Source organism: Dromaius novaehollandiae, chromosome 13 (assembly GCF_036370855.1).
Source record: "Dromaius novaehollandiae isolate bDroNov1 chromosome 13, bDroNov1.hap1, whole genome shotgun sequence".
Taxonomy (NCBI): Eukaryota; Metazoa; Chordata; class Aves; order Casuariiformes; family Dromaiidae; genus Dromaius; species Dromaius novaehollandiae.
The window spans coordinates 8,014,666-8,034,075 of NC_088110.1; the positions used below are offsets into that span (position 1 = coordinate 8,014,666).

General features: G+C 37.7%; 1 long non-coding RNA gene across 1 annotated transcript; it reads left to right on the forward strand.

Annotated features, from left to right (window-relative positions):
* The first annotated feature begins 1,983 nt into the window (after positions 1 to 1,983).
* LOC112984408 (uncharacterized) lies at positions 1,984 to 16,712 on the forward strand. Its single transcript, XR_003259492.2, has 5 exons — positions 1,984 to 2,098; positions 5,918 to 6,076; positions 8,209 to 8,310; positions 11,396 to 11,489; positions 16,643 to 16,712. It is a non-coding gene; the product is annotated as an uncharacterized LOC112984408 (long non-coding RNA).
* The last annotated feature ends 2,698 nt before the right edge of the window (positions 16,713 to 19,410 follow it).

Sequence of the window (19,410 nt, forward strand, 5' to 3'; positions counted from 1 at the left end):
AAAAATTGGAAATAAAAATATAAATATGAATAAAATAAGCCGAAAAAGATTTAGATTACATATTTTCCTATTTAAAGTACTTTGATGATTGTGTTTCTCTTTTGAGACCATAAAATAAGCTCCTATGCGGGATTTTCTTATGACACCAAGTATAACTAATCATTATGTCACTGAAGGAGATCACAGTTGAGTGATCTTTGAATAGCCATCCTTTTCTCAGAAGCTTCCACTGTGATGCCCTGATTATATTACTTGCATTGAATAAACACAAGTTTTGAGAATACAGTCTTTTGGACATGGTGAAAAAAAATTAGTGAATTTTAGTGGCCGATTCATAATATAATCCAGAGACAAATAGGTATGCTCTGTCTTTTTTTTTGTTTTGTTTCTAAAATAATTGACATTTTTCATACTTCATCTGCAAAATTTTTAGGGTAGTTCAAATGTGATGTCTTTTTCATTCCTGTGCTCAAGCCTCTTAAGTTGCAATTATTCATTTAAAAATTTGCAAAAGGAGCCTCTGCTGCTGGGCAGATCTTTTTTGACATCTCAGTTTGAGATGAGAAAGGCCCACTTTACAGAAATGCATGAACCACCATCTGTACTTTGAGTTCATCAGTTCTGAAAAATAGATCCTACGTATTCTAAATCTCAGTGCCAAAAAGAGAGGATTTAAAAACAAGCCAGAAAATGTGGGCAAAAGCCAGCCTTCATATGTGGTGCTTATATTGGTACTGATGAAGCATACAACGGCTCAGGACTATTCTCCATTTTACACTCAGGGCCTTGAAGACACAGGCAACTGCAGGAAGACTACAATTAGATGACATGTCCATGTGAAGTGCAAGCAGTTACACACAGCTTCAGATCACTCATGAAATATGAAAAGTGAACATAAAAGTAGGTACTGCAGCTGGTTGATTCATAAGGAAAGGAAATTATGTTTCTGTCACATATTTGAAGCACAAGAAGATGGGAGTGTCCGTGATCAACAACATATTAAAAACCTTCTCAAAGACGACAGGGAATCCTCAGCTATCTGAATGCTATCCAGATTTCTTCGGAAGTGCTCTAATATGAGCATAATTGAAAGCCAATTTACGGTTAACCTTTATTCTGAGAAATCTATCCTATCACTGTACGTGAACTGGCACATTTATAGGCTTACTTGCTTGACTAGTTTGCTTTGGATTCCTTCATTTCAAAGATATTTTGAGAAATGTTGAGATGTGCTGAAGTGTATGTTGCTAAGAATCCACAGTGTTCATGCAACATTTTCAGGAAAATTTTCATGAAGCAGAGAGACTTGAAAAAAAGAGATAATATAAAATCCTCCTGAACTAGGTAGAGATAGACAGTGTCAGTCCATTATCTGTAGCTGTGAGTGAAGATGACCTTGAAGTTGTGTATTTAAAACTGTTATATTACTAGTTGGAAGAGCAGTCATTTATAGATGGTGGTAAGGCAGCATTTAGCTATTCTATTAGATCTCACAAAAATACAGTTTTCACCAGCTACACCAGAGACAAATTTTGAGTAATCTTGTCTATTCAATTTAAAAAATGTATTGAGCTGGTTAACTACATAGTGGACATAGAGGACTGTGAAACTCAGCTTCAGCCCCACTTTGAGAATTAAATCCTGTTCCCTCTTCTTTCCTCCTCTCTCTCTACACAGAGAGCTGGAAGCATGACGTTGGAGGTTGTGCAAGGACCACGTGCTATTGTTATGAGCCTTCAGTTTGTAGAGGCATGACAGCATGCAGGAAGGATTAGTTCATGGTTGTGTCTCTGTTTCTTACTCATAAGAAGGAAATGCAGTAGAATAGTCATGACAAATGTGCTAGAAAGATTATCTTGATGTATTTTTTCTCTTTTTCAAGAAGAAGAAGGAATAATAATTGAAATCTGAAGTGTTGAACAGTTTCTCCTTGCTATGAGAATTATCTCTATTTCCTTCATAGAAATTCCAGTATCTGACTACACGTGAGAACAGAAAAGATTTTCCCTGAAGACTGACACTTGGATATTGCTTGGTGTGAATGCTGAGTTACTGCAGCAATGTCAGTGCGGAATCACACAACTGTGTCTGAGGAAAGGTTTTGGCCAATTTTTTCTTTTGATGCATGAATATAAGTTTTGGCGAAATCTTTAGAACCCTTCACTGTTGTGACTAGTCCTTATGTTTTAGAAGCGGTATGTCTGTCAGGCAAGTGTTAAAAATGCTAATCTTGGAATTTTCTGCCCCCAATTTGTAGTATGGCCTTAACTAGATCACTTACCTGGTTTTCCCTCTCTTTCTTTTTTCTACTTGTGCTCCCTGTTTGTCTTGAGCAATCTTTTAAGCAAGGACACCATAGGGGAAGTCTCCAGATAATTTTAAAGTGAATTATTCAGATTTATCATGCATACATTACATTTCTGCAAATCCAGGGTATATGTGTCTACTATGTTCAAGTGCAATTTTGACTCTGGATTTCTGAAAGAGGCTCTGCCAGAGTCCTAGCTTGTCAGACACAGTTATAGTAATTCCAACAGAACTTCCAGTGGAATCAGCCAGCTGGTTAAAGGTTAAAGAATCCCAGTCAGGCTGCCAAACCCTGGTACTTAACAGCAGAAGTTTTTAGGATTCTTTTTCTTCTGTTCCTTTTCTTTCTTTTTTTTTTTTTTCTTTTTTTTTTTTTTCTTTTTAATAAACTTAGTTTAGTAAAAGTGTGTCATAGCCTGGAAGGTTTGTGCAGACAGAAGGTAGTTAGCAAAATGGAATTATGTGCAGAAAAGCTTTAATTCCTGCAGCCTTTATATAAGAACATCTGCTTGAATTACAGGCCATACATAAATTGTGTGTGTGCTTGTTTTTGTCACAGATCCTTCCCCTCCGCCCTCTTCTCCCCACATCTTATATGATACAATGCAAAAAAAAAAAAAAAAAAAAGGCTAATTAGTACTTCCAGCCCCCCCATTAGTGAAACTTGATATGTTTACTAAAAAAATAATTACGACATTCCATTCATAAATCTTTAGCAATGTCAGCATTATACTGATGGAATTATGATGTCCCAGTACAAATTGTCTGACCTGTTTTATGTTCCCCAGCACATAATTAAGGTGGCGGTGTGTTAAAGGAAGTAATTTTGTTCAAAGCTTTGGCACCAGCCGTGCAATGTCTTTTGCTCGTATTACTAACAGTCACCAGTCAAAGTAAGGAACTGCACCGTGTTTGACTCTAAGACTAGACATATTCTTGTAGCTCTGAGTACAAGGTTCTGAGCAACAAACAGAAAATTAAAAATAATGTTCTGTGCAGAGACTTTGTCAGAATTTTGGACAAAAAAAGGTCTTACTCTCTTGCAGATTTGAGTGAGCAAATAAATTAATGAATTAATGAATTAAAGAAAAGCTTAAAAATAACAGGATTTGAAACCTTTTCACATATCAGATATTTTTAAATGTAGCTTATTTCCTTTCTTTGTAATGTTTGAGCTTTCTTGCTCTGTTCTTTGAAAATGGAAGTTTTAACAGTGTTTGTAACAGGCTTTTGAAGCTGTGTTAGCTAATTCAATTTTGCTATCATGTGTGTCTTCTGAATATTGATTATGTAAGGCCATACCAATATATGATTCTGAGGAAAATGTCAGTGACAATATAGGATCCTAATCCCACAGACAGCTAAGAATGTGTGTAACACTAGGTTCCTGAGTAATCGCACTGACTATACTGAGGAACTCATTGTTTCTTTTTAGTTTGCTCGTACAACTGACTACCTCCCCACTTGCAATCACTGATGAGGTGTCCAAGCCTGTCAACTGCATGTTGTGCCTGAGCCTTTGTAGAATCATATTTTATAAGCCCAGGCCTTTCTCCACTATTCTCCATACGCTTCCAGAGGGCAACTCATGTTTGCAAAGGTTCCTTGTACGTTAGATTGTAGGATTTGGTTTAGCATAAAAAAGTTGATAAAACATGTAATTACTAGCTAGGCGAATGTGAATAAATGTGTTTACTTCAGCTTTGTAAGGAACTCAGGCTTAGTTGGATCGTAAAGAAATTGCTATCGTTAGTTTAATTTTGGAACGAAAATACTTAGTACCTTCAAGACTGTAAAATGTCACCTTGACTTCATGGATTTTGGGACATACCTGTAATGAAGACCTCTTTTTTCTATTCAGTAGAAAAACTTCTGCTTTATTTTCTTTAACATCTCGGAGGAAGTGATGTTGATAATGATTAATTGCAGAATCAAATTCCTATCACAGTTAGCACACAATGTAATATTTGCATTTGTCAAAAGGAAGAAAGTCAGATACATGTCTAGAAGTGTGTGCTCATATTTGAGCATGGCTGAAGCTTTCCCCTTAAAGTTGGAAGAAGAACATTTAATCTGGTAGTTTGCTTCAAATTGTCATTCTGGCTAGTTACGTATCCTGACAGTATGTACCCTTATGTCATCATTTCTATAGAGTCTGGTAGTGTTTTTTATGTAACATTCTCATAAGGTTTCAGTAAAGCTTGTAACATGTATTTTTAGATCACTGGATTCTCTGCACATTCAAAATACAGAGAATCTTAACAACCCACAATACATAGTTTAGGGCTATTTCTCTGCTGCAAAGTGGTATGATATTGACAGTTCTGCTCTGTTCTCTAAATGAAAACACACATTGACTAAAAGACCATGAAACTGATCATTTCAGCTGATCTGAATGATATAGGCAGTTCATTTCAGCATGTTCTTTTTTTTCCCGTTGATTCAGAAATCATAATTCAGAAATGCATTTCTACATGTTTTGATGTGTGTTTTAACTAAGCTCCTAAGTGAATTACACATCTAAACATGTAGAAAAGAATCATTGAAATTCTGCATTATAATCACCTTATATCCACCTGTTTTTTGAAGTCTGTTGTTTCTGAAGTCTGGGAAATATGTCACTGGACAGATTGCCTTGTGAAGCCAAAAATAGCCATTACTCTTTCTTGTAAAATATGAATTGTTGAATAATTTGCATACAAAAAACACTAGCTATTATTAGCTATTATGACTTGGCTGTTTATAGCCTGTAAATTGAAGCCTTAGATGTATGTAAATATCTTGACTATAGTAGGAAATGGAAAGACACTACTTAGTAATAAAAGCTGTCTTAATCAATTAGCAGAATGTTACATATCCTGTTTCCCTCTGAACACCATAGGAACTCCTAAACACACACAGGGCTGGTGTTGACTAAGCAGTCTGTTGCATTTTTTACATTACAGGAAGCCTCTTACTTAAAATTGCTATTTGGAATAAAATAGAAAAAAGTTTTACTGGGTGTAAGTAGAGCTGTGGCTGAGCTACTTGAAAATCAAAGCTGATCAAAATAAATAAATGAAAAATATCAGCAAAATGTATTTCTGAACACAGAAGTTTCAGAGTGGCTGAAACTATTTGACAAATAGTCTGAGTAGAAGCAAAACTGACAAAAACATTTCAGCACAACGTTGAAATGCTTCATTTTGAAAATGTCAAAATGAACTGTTCTGACGTTTCAAAATGTTTTGGTTTTGTGCATCGTAACGGAAGCCAAGGAAATAAAAGGCTAAGTTCACAGAGCTACTTGAAGTTTGTGTCCTCTTTTAGCACGTAACTGCTGGGAGATGCCTTGGTTGAAGCACATCCCGGTCTTCCTGCCTTCCCAGAGACACCCTTGCCCTGCCGCAGGAGGACACGTGTTGGTGCACTCCGCTTCTCATCCCAGTGGCGGTCACCACTTCACATGGTCGGCCTGTATGCCGCTGGGCAGAGAAGGGGTCACGTTCCTACGCAGCGGCGAGAACATGTGCTCGGAGGGCAGAAAAGCCTGAATTCCTGCCCGCGTCCCAGCGCAGATGGACTCTGAACATCAGCCAAGGCCTCTCACATCTCATGTATTTTATTCCAGGTCTGGGTCATCTGACAAGTGTAAAATAATCAGCATTCATACATTCCTTCTCCGGTTGATTATATCTTCCAAAATAACTGTGCAACAAGGTTCCATATTTGGCTTGATGGAAGTTTCTGGAATGTGTCTGGAGTAAGAATTTCTCTTCCCATGGATCAGGTTGGTACCTCCGTAGGTGTAAGCCAGCATAGTTCTGTTGCTGTCGGTGAGCTGTGCTGTCTGATCCAAAGCGGGGGATTGACTCGCTGTGTTTTGACTTTGGCTAGGTAAGTTCACAGATATGTGTGCTAATGGGCTTGCTTTCTCTCCACCTTGAATTTAATGAGTAGGTCCTCACATGTGGTTATGCATCGGCTTAGCTACAGACACATAAGCAGTTTCGCTGACTTAAAAGACAAACTCATAAAGTAATTCATGCTATAAGTTTCTGCAAGACTGAGGTCTAGGAGAGTAAGTCTGGTAGATTTTGAGAAATAATAATACCTGTGTTATACCTGTGTATGTGTGTGTGTATGTACACATAAACTGTTAAAATGTACCATTTCTGCTATCTTTCAACTTCACATTGAACAAGACACAGAAAAGCAAATTAAGCTTAGAGAAACTATATTAGTCTCTGTTTGAATGGTAGTATAAACCTTTCATATCACTAGCATGGCTATAAGGAAACAGCTACAAGGATCTTATTTATCTTTTCCTCAGAGTTTTGTTGTTCTCATCTGCAACTGCATAACTGAAGAAATAGGGCCAAAACTCTTGCAGAGCAATTTTAGATGAACTTTATTAAAAAGGAGTACACATATGTAACAGATGATTTCATAATGTTGCCAATCTACCATGTCCTCCCCTTTCTCTCAAAGAAACTCCCCCACTGCAAAACACGTTATCATGACACTTTTATGAAAACAAAAAGAGTACATATTTATTTTTCAAAAAAGTTCTTTAAGTGTTTCATAAGGTTACTTCATAAAATGCTAGACTGTACCCTTTGCCTTTTCCTCTCGTCTGCTGAAAAAATGTGTGTAAAATACTACTAAATCAGAATCACAGTGGTGCACAAGGCAATGAAGAGCAGCCCTAACCACTTACAAAGTGCCAAGAGTCCTAAATCCTCCTGTTTTCAGCCCCTATTGATGGCAGCATTGTACTTATGCCTGACTGAAGCTTAAATATATGCCATGGTTCAGATCAAGCTAAACACAGGCTTTTCTGAATCAGGCTTTCTTAACTGTTTTTCCACAGTCCAGTAAATTCAGAATATTTTGGATTATTTTCACTGTGCTGTGAGTCAGGCCTTTAAATACATGTTTAGGGAAAAATAGATTTTATTCAGCTGAAAGCATGTCACCTGGGAGCTTTATGCACTGAGATGGTCCTGTTAAATTATGTCCCATTACAAGGTTGCATTGGCTCTGAGATCTTTAATATAAACAGTGATCCAAATTCAAGGACATGAAGATATAGGTTAATATCTACTAGGACTGTCACAGGAATTGAGTTAAGCACTTGTGAAATGTCGCTAGATGTGCCTTTTGAGCCTAGATGGTTCTATAATTTTGAGTCCCACCCTCTTTAACACTGGTGAACAAATTAGTTTACTCACTAAGATATGTACATAAAGATCGACGAGATACTTTATGGATCACACATTTTTCTTAAGCTACAGTAGATTCCTAGCAGCATATATATGTATATATAACATTAATGAGTAATCAGTCTAATAAAAACAAATGGGGAACTCCAACCTATCCCAGTTTAAAGTCCTTTGCTGGTATATTTATAATATCCAGGAATTTTAATAGGTTTACAGAAATTAAGAGAGATATTTATGCAGTAAATGATTTCATAGCTTTTTGCTGTATGATTCAGCACATTTATATGTGAGAAGTTAATTTATGTTCTCACTATGCATAGATGGGTTTGCACATGTACAAATACTTTTGTATATAAAACAAAATGCCTTTTTAAGAAATGAAGGAAGTCAACCTATACTTCTAGAATAAATCACTTTTGGGGGTCAATTTTGTATTAATTGTAAATATACATAAACATATAAGCCAGTTGTGAGAGTTTTATGAAAAGACAGCATGTGCTTCATAGTCAAAATATTAGTTTACATTACTTATGTTTGTCATTAATTAATTGATTGTTGCTTTTTAATGAATTTTGTGGTAAATTTTTTACATACTTCAGCAATCCCATTTGGTTGAAATCAGCAGTACTGCTGAAATGAAATTGTATCTAGAGGAGCATGGTATTACATTCATAGTATTTCTCTTCCTTCTACCTAGAATCAGAAGTCGGTGTACAAGACAATTTGTGATTTTCTTTAGAGTAAGAGAAAGGCATCTCCATGGGAGAGTATAAATAAATATTAAACAGAAGTCACAAATGTAAGTATATGGGGTTTTTTTAATTTCAAAACATAGTATAAAATAAATATTTCATTTTGAATTTAAAAACTATGTCATTGTTATGCGTAGCATAATATGAATGTCTAGCATAGCATGCATGAGGAAGATCTGAATTTTCATATCCTGGTTGTGTCAAAATGCTTTTTATTCCATATTCGACTAGATATTGCTGGTGTATTAGCTATTACAGTGGTACAAAGATGATTGGGAAGGCTTCCATTGGCTCCAGACCAAGCCTTATACTGGCAAAAGTAGCCAGCCACATGCCATTTACGTTAATGTTCACACATAAGAAATTTTAGGTTTTATTTTAGTAAAATATATTGGGGCTGATGCAAGGATAATATTTCTTTTTCGGTATGTGATTGGGTTGTGAATGGACATTATTTTAAATGCAAGGAACAGAGCTCCAATCTTTGATATAGTTGTGTCCTTGAGAAATAGATATGGCTTGATACTCTGGGCCTGCTTTGACATCCAGTTCTGGTTTTGTTTTTTGGAGGTTTTTTAACTGTGTTTTACCTGGATCTTTGTGAACTATTTGCCATTGACTGCTGCCAGCTATTTTGTCAAAAATCAGTTCAGCTAGGTGAGTGCAGGCAGCCTCCAAGGACCATACAGTGAAAAACCTGTCAACGGTTGTCCTCAGGAATCTTTAAGGCAGTCCTTCCTTGCATGCAGCTGTGAATACAAACATGTTGTAAGTAGGGAGCATTTGCGCTGCTATTTGTAGGGCACTTGGCTGGGACTCAGTTCCGCTTAGCTTGATTCTTGGCTCATCTAGTACATCTGTGAGTAGATCACTGTGGTAACTCTGTGTTAGCTTCCCCTCCTAAGACTACAACAACACTTTTCTGTCTCTCAACAGTGTTGCAAAGATAAAATTTAGTTCATGATTGTAAGATGATCAGTCTGTACTCTACTGAGGATCTGACAAACACGTCAGATAACTCATCTGCTTGTCTATCACAGGGCACTGACAAGTCAATGGTAAAACTCTCCTTTTCTCTGTATCTAGGCATGGGAAAATTCAGTAACAGTTTTGTATGTTTACTCTTAAGTTTAGGCCATTGGAGCAACACATCAACTGGAGGCCAACACTAACCATGTCACAAATACTTGTACTTTTAAAGCATGAACGTAGATAAGACAGGCAAGATATTGAGCATTGCATAGGCCGTTAATGCCGAGTTTTAAGCTATTTCAGATCACTGTATCTCTTGGTTTTCCTGCATTTAGGAAGTAATTATATTTTGGCATGACTTTGTAAAATATAAAGCATCTAAGAGTTTCTGGAATCTTGTAGGTCAATTTGAAAATATCACAGCAAATCAGCAAACTGACACAGTGTTTCTGGCTATTTTCTTCTGATGCCATATCTCAGGAAAACCCACCAAATACATGCCATGTATGTACAAGAAAATACTGGATAAGGTTCTTTGGTCAGTGATTTTAGAGGAATTCAGACTAGCTGATCATAATGGGTGTATGTGGCAGAAAAATCTCTAAATCTCATTTTAGCTTAGTGTGCATCTTTGAAGAGCCAAGTTCCTGCATAAACATCTTTCAGATATGCTTTCCCCATGAGGGCTCTGAGATGCATGAGCAATGAGGGACTCGCATGGTTCCTGTCTACCTTCACTCACAGCATTTGTCAGTATGGCACTGTCCATTACCACTGATTCTGTATAGGTTTTGGATAAGCTTCATCCCCTGTTCCCCCCATCCAGGTGCAGAATTTATATGCAACCTCCTGGCCTTGAGGCAGGAATGCTCCCTGGTGAGCTATCCTGACACTGTAGTACATCCTGCCTTGAGTTTTAACATCACTGGAGACGTTGTTTCCCCAAAGGAAATAATGACTTGCAGTAACACAGCTTGTTGTGAGATCTTGTTGGAAATCCAAACATGTGGCAATTTACGAGTGTCAGCAGATTTTCTTAGACTTGTGTGGCAATGCGTGCTGTGCGTTAGATGTTGGAATCTGACCCTATGGCTTTGCCACAGTGGTGTCCCAGGAAAACCACGTAGAGTTCCTTCTACTCTCTTTTCTATTTACTTTCTTTCCCTTAATATACTACAATATAATTTACCTGTAAAGAAATCTGTATATCTTCTGCCTGTAGATTGTTTTCAGGGTCTGAAACCCTGCCGAAGGCCTTTTATTTTATCTGATCAATCAGTGTTGCTCTATGGGTTTTTTTGGATGCTGTTCATGCTTTCCTTTTATCAGATTCTTGAATAACTCTGACATAAGCATGTAAAGTAGTATTAAGAATTAAGATAGTGGGTTTAGGAAAAAAAATGTGAAGGTCATTAATTTAGTTTCTCTCTCTTCCCCCCAGTCTTGTAATAATCAGTGTTTTTAATAAAATGTGAAGGTTTTTTTTTCCTACAAAAGATGAAACCCAAATTCTAAAATCCAGTTTGAATACCTGCATTCTGCCTATCTGGAACTGAAAGCAGTATAGATCTCAGACTGTTTCATGACAAAACAGTCTTTTCATTCATCCTTGAGAAAGTAAAGCAGAGTTTCTGGTTATTACTATTAAGAACAGCAGAAATAAATCTGAGCACACTGCTGTGTAATGTTCAAGTAGAAAATAAGCTTGTAATGGACTGCCTTGTCCAAAACTTGGTCTTGGCATGTTTAGCATGTTTTACATCACCAGTTTCTGTTACAGCTGTTGGCACTAGGCTGCAACATGATTGAGAGGTTTTGATGACCTCAGCTTCTGCAGTTTATTAAGTCATCCAAACAAATAGAGAGGCTCTGTCAAGTAGCTCACTCCCAACATCTGCCTTACCTGTACATTGTTATGGTCTAGTAGTAATTGTAATGTGAATTTTAAGTGTCTATCTGTGAGGGAGGAAGGAGAAAAAGCTACTGTTCCATGGCTGAAAGGAAACAGAAAAATACAGGAACCTTGACTACCATCTTTACACAGTACATGGTGAATGCCTAAGAAAATAATCTTCCAGTGGCCTCAAGCTTTGTTTCTATTAATAAAATAAGCTATTTTTCATTGTGAAGATCAGTAACAGTCTATTATTATTATTACAGGTATTGCTCAAGCTACACAGAACACATCATCTGTATTGCATCAGCTCCAAGAAACAGTGAGAAAAAGAATAATGTATTCACCTGAAGGAAAAAGGTTGAATTTTTTTGAAGTGTATTTCCTTGGACCAGTGGCATATCTAGTGACGTCTAGTTCTCTGTTAGAATACAATGGTTCTGAGTTGCAGAAAGAACAATGCCACTTTTTAAAATAGTTGATTAGTTTTTCAGAATTGGAGATTTTCAGAGAGTTTCTTCATCAGTTCTGTTGAGAGAGAACTGATAGGGCTAGGGCAAACATCTTATGAGAAATTATGAAGCTTGAAAACTCAAAAGCTTTATTTTTCCAAATTGAATGAAACTCTTTGGCTTTCATATGGAAATCCATGTGTTATGGTGTAAAACTGATGGTTTAAGCCAGGTTGAAATTAGAGTGAAAACAGATTTTCTGCTAGTATTTCAAAACATCTGCTCAAGCAAGTAGGCTTTGGCACAATGGGGAAAGGGGAATACCAAAGTAACGTTAAGCAACTCTGGTGATTCCCAAAACTCTATTCAAGCAGAAGTCAGAAAGATTTACCACACTGTGAAGTCTGTACCCAGTTTCCATTCCCCTACCCATGTGCTGCCTGGAAGTGGCTGTATGTGCCTAATGCACTGGGATGATCCTCTATGCCTGGCTCTCAGTCCTAACCCTGCCATTTGAGATTGGACAATGCTGAAGATTACCTTCAGCAGGCAGGAAAATATTTGGACACCATACGATCCTTTTTCCTTTTTCTTTTGGAAAAAGTAGCATAGCATATAATGCTAGTGCAAACTAGTGCTTACATTTTCAGATGAAAAATCCCTGAAGTCAACAGCAAGAACTTCATAAAGCCTCTGGAGACTCTGTTGATTTGTGATTGGAGGCAAAAGCAGGCTAGAACACAGTACGGCCTCTTAACTTTGTGTGATTACTCTGTGGCGGTGTGCTACCCAAAGTATACACTGTTGTCTCCTCCTTGGAGGAATTCCAGCTGACTTGGATTGTCTGATGTTGGCCCTGGGTAGCTGTGGTACATGAATCTTCTTGGCAAGTATAGCTACGGCTAGGTCTGTGGGATCCCAAGATCTAGCCATTGCTATACTTGCAGTGGCTAGTTTTTAGGATTGAGTTTTTAGATTAGATCTTTTCTTCCCTGTGCCATGCCTCAGAGGTCATCCAAGGACTTTCTCATTATGTGTGCTTAAATCCAAACAGATGGTCTTGAATGGACCATCACAGACTTTGGACTTCAGTACTAATACTCAAGACACACTGTAGACTTCGGTGAGAGCAGAATAGGTCACATGCTGAAGATCATGTGAGAAAATACAGCCTGTTATTTTTCTGCAGAGCAGAAGGGAGGGGCAGGGTATTCTGAGTCATGACAGAAAAAGCTCTACTTATTCTTAAGTTAGGAATTTGCTATGTTGTAGTTAGGACTATCCTGTCACCATCAAGAAAATGCTGGCACAGGACACTAAAATGACAGTCTGCTTGGCTGGATCTCAGTCTGGGGGAGTTTGCAGTGATGCCAGCGACTCAGAAGGGCATCAGAAGTTGTTGCAGACAAAATATTGAAAAGCAAGATATAAACAGTGAATAAATACGTGAGTAAATGGGGAATGAAGTTGTCATCAGCTGTCTTTCTGTGGTAGCAGGGAAATGTGTGTTGTAAAATGCAGCTGAAAGCAGGTTTCTCTTTTATTTACTGCCTCAGTGAGTACCCAGCTTTCAGAAATACAATGCTGTTTCCAAATCCACCTGCACAATATGTAAGCATGTCTGCTTAATATGCCTCAAGTGTAACCATTATGGAAAATGGTGGGAAAAAAAACAGTCATATTGTCCTCCCAGTCAATATTTTTCTTGTGGTTTTAACCCAGGTCCTGGTCAGGAGCTAATAGGATTTATTTTCCTTTGACTTCAGCAGTCTTTGAATCCAGCCCTTATCCTGCATGGACTCATGAAAAGCTGGCGAGCATGTTTATTCTGAAAGAGAACCAGTCCCATAGACGTTTCTCTTTTTCTTCTAAGGCTACCCTTCTTTCTTCAGAATAAAGGTGTGGGCTGTAGGCCATGCTTCAATGTCTGGGACCATCTGCCAACACAACCAGAAAAAAAATTAATTATGAATGATGTCTTCCCATGCTAATCATTTATTGTAAAGGAGCATTCCAGCTTGTTTGTAATGGCTGCAGCCTAAGGGTGCATGCTATATGAATTGTCTGATTACAGGATACAGAACACTTCTTAATAGGCCTCAGATGATTAGGAGAGGGGAAAGAAATTAAAAAGGCCATTTCCCTTTAGGTATGCAAATGGATTGCAGAACAATAGACAAAGATATGATAGACCATGATAAAACACACCCTCTTTTCTTTTACCTTAAATTATGTGCTAGGCAAGTAGCAAGCTTCATTACATGTGTCAGGCGAGATGTGAATTGTTTCATAATTGAAACAATGCTGTTGCCAGATAGTGCATGTTAGATTTCAAGATAAACTACCAGTTTTTATGTCCTCAAGCGATTTAGGGTTTGCTGCCTAAATCTGTCTTAGCAATGGTTACATTCTGACCTTGGTTTAATTTAATTCTGCCTACTTTAGCCTCTTTGAGCTGCCTATTCAAATAGTAAAGATTAAATTTGCTTTTGTCACACTAGACCATCCTCTAAAGTCATAGTTTACATGTCTGCATCTCCTTAACAGCTAGTATTTGCCCAGTTTGAAAGTAGCTCAGTGTGTTTAAACAGTTAAGAGAATAGCAGGAGTCGTCCCCTAGTTGAGTGTCACCCTCTTACACATATATGTATTCCTTCTTTCCCATGTAGTCACACACAAATACATCTTTGCATCTGCTATCTCCTGCAAACTTTTCTCTGCATCATTAAACTTGAGTATCTGGGGAGATGTGAATTCATGTCTCATGATACTGAAGTAACTTAGCTGTTTCAATACTCAAAAGCAGCTCCTAGGGAATTGAAAGGTGAGAGGTGGTAGATAGTATTGTCTTTAGCAATTGCAGGGAAGCTTTTCAATGGCATATATGGCTCTTTAGAGTCTAAATCACTACAGAAGTCTGTCAGAGGTTAGTGCTTAATATCTACAATCCTTTGAATCCCCTCCCTCCCATGAAGCAAGGTTTTCACAAAACATGGTAAATTTTGCTGGAGATAGGTAACGAAAGCTCTGAGTCCTAGCAGTAGCACGTCTGAAGTGAAATTATGCTTGCATTTGGTGAGTTGATTCAGACAGCCAGGTTGCAGTTTTGCCAAATGTTCATAAGATAGGATGGTGAAAATCACCAAATTGAGTTTAAAAATCATGAAATTTTTAAAACTCTGGCCTTTTGAAATATTTTTATTCTAATAAATGAGCATTTGGGCTCATGTGCTTAAGACTTTCTTTACAAATATGAAGTGTTGAAAGTAGCAGGGATAGGTACCCCAAGTCTAGTCTGAGTCTAATTTTTTGAATAGTAAAAGCTGGAATTCTCACATAATTAGAAAAAGCCAAGAGCTGGGACAATGACAAAAACCTAAATGATGAAGCTTGTCCTAAAGCTATTGGATTTGAAAACTGCCTACAATTAAAATTGCCTGCATTTTGCTGTGTCTCATTACAACTATACAAAAACAGACAGTAAGTCTACGAGCTGAGCCATGGAAGCATACAAGAGCAGAAAGGACTGAACTGGGCATTAGAGTCACAGGAAGCTCATCTGTGCACTAAATCAAATTCAAGATTCAGAAATTTTTCAGAAAAATATTTTGTTTTCTATATGATAAGTAATGAAACAAAGAAGCCAAACAATTGCCCAGGCGTGTCCCCATGGCATATTTTCCAACAATTCAGTCTCCATTACTTTCTCACCCTGATCTTCCTCCAGAGGAGAAATTTATTTCCAGGTGCACCTTACATGTAGGGCTCAATCCTCTGATCCAAGCTCAGGGTATTAAGTGCAGGCCTGTCCTCCCTTCCTCTTGGAAGCTGTTGCTGGTGATACTAGAATGCACTTGGTTAAGGAAGGCTGCCAGGTCAGCCTTTAGCTCCTGGCAGTAGACAGTTATTCTCTCAATCTGATACAAGGCAGAATAGAGTTTTGCGGGAAGGGAAAAGAGAATTTTATGATACAGTCATCTGGGGCTTCCAAGGACTGTAAATTTGGATTTAGAGTGATATTGCTGTTCTTTCATTTATTTCACCAAGTAACAATGGAAACAGCACTTTGAGTGTAGTACTAATGAATAAGTAATGCACTTATTTGAAAGCTGGTGTTGAGACTGAGAAATATATTGGGTATTTTTTAGTGGCCCTAGAGTTTCATTAATGCTACAGGGTGGATGGCTGAAGACTCGCAAAAGGGCATACAAGGTGCAGGCGTGGCAGAGACGTGCCCCAGTGGCTTGGGTGGTAACTGGGCACTTGTCTAGGCTCTTCATGTAGTGTTGAACTTTTCACACTTAGGGTTGTGAAAGAAAAGAACGCAAGCTTAAATATTGTCTGAATCTCTAATCCCTTTTGTTTATTGTGCCACACACCACACACCTGCAGACGGGCTTGGCTGCACCCTGCACTGTCCTTGGCCTCCTGGCACAGAGAGCAGTGAGGGATGACCAGTGCTCCCCTGTAGGGAAGAAGCTCTGGCCACTTGCTTCCTTTACCATGTCCTTGGATGGTGTGATGAATTTTTCATAGATCATAGATTTCATAGATTTTCTGGTCCATATGGTTGTCAGCCAACAGTGTTGTCACTGCGCTAATATATAAATGTACAGAAGCATCTTTGATCTCTTTAGAATGTGGGAATGTCCACAGTTGCACAGATCAGAATATAAATGCCTCTCATGTATAAACCAAGCAGTGATAGCAGCCAGCTGTTAATTAACTATTCCATAACTGTTGTTTTGTTTGACTATCTATAGCTGTCACAGAGGACAATCAGTGTAGTCCTTTGGTGTCTGCAAAAGGTCTGCCAGTGACTGTAATTTCCTGGATTAGATGAACCACTCCCTCATCCTTTAAGGCAATGGCTACAGCTTCACTCCGGTATTGGTGAGGTCGAGCAAGTGAATGAAGCAGTGGGAAATGCTAGACAAGTGCGTGAATAGTTGGTGTGTTGCCGCTTGTTGCTGTCTAGCATTTTCTAGCTGAAACTGAAACCAGATAGCAGGACACTTCGTCAACCCTTTAAAGACTGCCTTTTCTTCATTTTATGTCTAGCCCCGTCTGTTTCCAAAGCAGCAATGGTACCAACACACTCATCCTTTTCTTACGATTAAGAAGAAACTCGGAGGAGAAAGGACAAAGTTTAGAGGTAAGTGGTGCTGAGGAAAGCACTAGGGGATCCTGATCCATTTGGATCATTTGTGATATTTGACACATTTGTGACACGGGCTGTCAAGACATGTTTTGGTCAGTGTTGGCTGATATTTTGAAACATCACTAGAGGAATTTTAAACCCTACCTACACCAATATCGTAGATGATCAGGGAGCACATCACTTTAATGGTTACCTCTTCTCCTAATAATTTTTCGGTTTTACATTCTCTGCATCTTCCTTCACATTGCTTTCTATTCACACCCTCTAAGATGCTATAGACTCCCTTACAACTTTCCCTTGATTGTCCAGTGGATCCTTTCTACAGTGTTTCTCTATTGGTTCAATAACAGCGGGACAGAACCATAATTTTTTGGCTTGTCCATCTTCAGATATACTGTTAATTTTCATATCAATTTGCAAAAGGGTGCAAATTTATGTCTTGTGCATCTTTGTTCTCTTTTTAATATAACCTGCTAGTAGAATCTGTAATGGAGCAGAAACTGTGTTGTGATGCCTCTAAATATTTGTGCTATTTTGGGAGAGGAATACCTTCTCAAAAACAAGTGTGTGGAATATCCCCTCCCCTATTCAGTGGACTGTAAATTCGTGGTGAATAGCTGAGATCAGGTCAGAATGGCATGATAACTGTGTAAGATTGTTGGTTTCTTTTAGAAATAAAGAAATCAGTAAGCATTTTAAGATTAGTCCTGCTTGGCCCGTCACCTGCTGGCATCACTGGTCCTGTATGGATGCAGGCATTTCAGGCTCTCTACCGTCATTCAGAGAAGAAAAATTATTTTAAAATGGATATATAGTAGACTAATAATTTTTATAAAATGAGTATTTGCAGTTAGCATCAACAAATACATTTCATTTCGTTTGATGTTTGTGTTTTTCCTTGTTCTTAACTATTAGATAGATGAAAAGCTTTGAATCCAGTTTGAAATATGGTATTATATATCCTACATTAGGTATCTTTGAAATAGCATGTGTAGGTGTTTATGACATTTTTGAAGATTGATGATTGACAGTCACTGCCATAAAAAGTAGTAATATGACGAATCACTTGTTCCAAGAATATTGAGAACAGTCCTTACTTTAATTTCTATTCCTTCATTTCTGAAACCTGAAAAACAGTTCTATTTTTTAATAGGAAAATATGAAAAAAGACACTCTGTTAGGCTGATCTACTATTTTTTCTTTGACTGCACAATCTAAAATATCAGTTCACATTCTGGCTCCTAATGTCATACAGAATATTTTCTCAGGTCTTGCTGATTGTAAAGTCGGTGCTAGATAACCTTATTACTCCACAAAACCTATGAAAGGCAAGGCAACTAGAGAATCAATGTGAGGAAACACTTTTTTGTTAAAAATTTTCTGTGAGGTAGTCCCTTCCAAAAGAGGTGTAAAAGACCCAGAAAAAAATAGTGTTAGCAGAAGTGAAAAACAGCATTAACTTCTAACAACACTTTACCATGTCCAGAATAAATGTCAAATAGTCAGTAGCACTTTGGACTCCCAGGAAGCCACAATGCAAGTGAAGCTGCCTGGATATTAACCTCCTTTCTCCATTTTAATGCAGACAGCTCTTTGAGCAAGGTTAAAATCTGCATGATTCTCCTGTCTCCTCCTCCTGGTTTTGACATGATCAGTCCTCTGTTTTTACTCTGGCAGCAAAATACAATGATGCAAAGTATCATATTCTGGTGCTATTATGTAAGATTTATTTGAATCTTAAAATGTTTCTCGTTTGTTTGATTTTTAGTTTTGTGGCAAAAGTTTCAAACATGCATGCACAAAGTATGTCCTTTTGGAAAGTTCCAGGTGTGCCGGCTAGGAGAATACTGGAGGAGATATTAAAGGATCAAAGAAAAAAATAATGGCACATGCATTAGCTTATTTTCTTATCCACTGCAAGATTTTTACAAGTGAAATGAGTTTTTATCATAAAATTGAAATTTCACTCTCTCTAATGTTTAGACTAAGACTTAATATTTCCTCCTCAAGTTTCCAGTGGATTCAGCTGGCTTTGATGCTAGCCAGACGTAAAGCTTATCTTGTCTATTCCAGGTTGCTCTTCACTGTAGACAGCCCTTGTTAACTAGTATTAAATCATATGGTTAAAAAAATTATCATACAACCTAGGAAAAATGCTAAATGTAGAGTGCTCTAATTTACAAAAATAAGCTCCTTTCTTGTAGGCTTTTCTGCCAAAGGTAGACTGACCCTTCTCTTTCCACAGCACTGATGCAGTATGTAGTAACTGAGAGAAGTGCCGTTTCAGCACTTCAACGTACCAGCTTTAAACAAAGGATCAAGCCAGATTCCAAGGCTCGAAAACCATTCTTTTCATGAGTGAATCATTTATGTCTACAAATTAGAAAAGATCTACTTATATTTTTAAAGATAATATATAACCGGTCAGACAGAAGACTAGTTTATAGGAGAGTGGAATAGAGATGTAAGTAAAATTTTAGCTCTGCCTTTGCTCTGCTTTATATACTGCTTAGACTCTTTGTGGGCCAGTTCCTATACTATATGTTAGAGTGAGATGGAAATGTTTACCTTCTTCAGAAAGTGCTTTGATACCTGAGGACAAAAGAGAATATCTAGGATCTAAAAATTATTGTTGTCATAAAAATAACAAAAAGTTGTGGGTTTTTTT